Source organism: Orycteropus afer, unplaced genomic scaffold (assembly GCF_000298275.1).
Source record: "Orycteropus afer afer isolate SDZICR_OR568_19922 unplaced genomic scaffold, OryAfe1.0 scaffold00004, whole genome shotgun sequence".
In the NCBI taxonomy this organism is placed as follows: domain Eukaryota; kingdom Metazoa; phylum Chordata; class Mammalia; order Tubulidentata; family Orycteropodidae; genus Orycteropus; species Orycteropus afer.
The window spans coordinates 11,053,377-11,056,177 of record NW_006921591.1 but is presented as its reverse complement, the minus strand read 5'-3'; positions in this window follow the sequence as shown (position 1 = coordinate 11,056,177).

Below are 2,801 nucleotides of genomic sequence, written 5' to 3'. Positions count from 1 at the left end.
GAGGAGGGGTTAATGTCTGAGATGATGGAGTGGCATGGTAGTTTGGACATTTGGGACATCTTTGACCTCCGCCTCATGGGGACCAGCCTCGTGCTGATCTTTCTAAGAGAAATTGTTCAAGCATCAACTTATAGCAATAAATGGACACATCAAAAAAGAAGGAAATGCCAAAATCAATGCTTTAAACCAACATCTCCAACAATTAGAAATAGAGTAGCAAGAAAAGCCTACAATCAGCAGAAAAAAGGGAATAATAAAGATTTGAGCAGAAATAAATCAAACAGAAAATAAAAAAGACAATAGAAAAAAATCAATAAGATCAAAAGTTGTTTTTTTTTAAAGATAAAATTGACAAACCACTGGTAAATTTAACAAAGTAAAAGAGGGAGAGAACACAAATAACATGAATAAGAAATAAAAGGAGGGAGCTCCAGTAGCCTAGTGCCAAAGACACTTGACTGCTAACCAGACAGCTGGCAGTGCAAACCCACCAGCCACTCCTCAGAAGTAAGGCTGGGCAATCTACTTCCATAGTGATACCACCTTGGAAACCCAAGAAGGGGTCACTATGAGTTGGATCCCACTTGACAGCACACAACCACACAACAAAAACAAGAAATAAAATGGGCAACATAACAACAGAACTGATTGAAATAAAAAGGATAATGTCAGGATTCTATGAAGAACTGCACTTCAACAAATTTGAATATCTGGAAGAAATGAACAGATTTCTAGAAATGTACTACTTACCTAAACTAACACAGACTGAGGTACAAAAGTTGAACAGATTCATAAGAAAAAAAGAAAAATAATTATCAACAAAAAAACATCCTGGCCCAGATGGTTTGACTGGAGAATTCTACCAAACATTCAGAGGAGAATTGACACCAATCCTACTCAAATTATTCCAAAACCTAGAACAGGATGAAATCCCCCTAAATTCATTTTGTGAAGCAAACATAATCTTGATGCCAAAACCAGGCAAATACATCACTAAAAAGGAAAAGTACAGACCAATATCCCTCATGAATATAGATGAAAAAATCTTCAACAAAATCCTAGTCAACAGACTCCAACAACATATCAAGAAAATATGATTATGACCAACAGGTGTTCATATCAGATATGCAAGGATGGTTGAACATTAGAAAAACAGCCAACATCATCCATCACATAAATAAAACAAAGGAGAAGAACCACATGATCATATCAATCGATGCAGAAAAGGCATGTGATAATATCCAACACAAATTCCTGATCAAAACTCTATCAAAATAAGAATAGAAGGGACATTCCTCAACATAATACAAGGCATCTATGCAAAATCAACAGCCAGCATTATTGTCAATGGAGAGAGATTGAATCCATTCCTCTTGTGAACAGGAACCAGAAAAAGATGCCCTCTATCAATATTTCTATTCAACATTGTATTGGAAGAATTAGCCAGGGCAATACGGCAACAAAGGGAAATCAAAGGCATCCAAATTGGTAAGGAAGAAGTCAACCCATTCCTATTTGCTGATTATATGATACTGTACATAGAAAACTCAAGAGACTTAGTAATAAAAAAAGAAGGAAAAAAAAAATCTACGGGAACTAATTGAGAAATTTAGCATAGTGGCAGGCTATAAGATCAACATCCAAAAATCAGTTGGATTCCTCTACACCAGCAAAGAGATCACTGAAAACGAAATAAGGAAATCAATACCATTTACAATAGCTACCAAAAACATAAAATACTTGGGAATAAATCTTACCGGGACACAGAAGATCTGTACAAAAACAACCTACAAAAGACTATTTCAAGAAACCATAAGAGGGGGGTTCTGGCAAGATGGCAGACTAGACAGAAAGACTGCACAGACCCTCTTCAACAAAGAAAAGGGAAACCAATTAACACAGACACAGAAGATAATTTTGAACCCCTGAGCCTTGAAGAGAAGGATACAGAAGTGGACTAAACCCCAACTAGCAGAAGAATTTGCGTGAAAATACCAAAAAAGGAGACATACAGAGCTGCGGTCTGGCAGCAATCCTGAGTGATCCTGAAGGCACAGACAGATTGGAGATTCCCGAGTGGTGGTAGGACCTAAGAATTAACCTAAAAATCACCCTTCTAGCCAGGGACTGCATGAAGGACTGTGCATGGTGGCTGGGGAACAAAAGGAGAAGGTGAAGAGAAAGGTGGGCTGAACTGTGGACTTTTGCCGGTCCAGAGAACGCTGCCATTTTGAAGGTTTAAAAAGCGGCTTGACTATTTTGGATATTTAAAGAGACAGTGCATTCGCAGATTTCTGGGGCTTAAGAAAACTTCTGCTTTCCAGCAACCCCAAGGACACTCGAGGCCTACAAAACTGAAAAGATACAACATTTTTCTTGTTACTACACCCTACACCCACTTGGTGAATGGAGGTGTGGTCATCCCCCACTCCAACCTACCTTCTGGGCCTAAAGGAACTCCATCACAGTCTGGATGCACAGACTGAGCCTGGGTGCCCTACCCTGTCCTCCACTGATTTTTTTCTTATTTTTTCTCTATTTTTATTTTTATTTTTTTACTTTTTGTTTTCTTCTTTCTGGTGATTAGTTTGCTTCTATTTGTCTGTTGTAAAACAACTAATATTATTAATACTTTTGTCCTTTTTATTATTCTTAATTTTCCCCTACGAGGTTCTAGTTTTCAGCATTTTTTCTTTTCCCTGAGCCTGGTTGAAATCCCCCCTACCCCCCAATTTAAGTTTTTTTTTTTCCCCCTTTTTTTCTTGTGATTAAGCCCATTCCTTGTTTCTCTTTTTGCATTT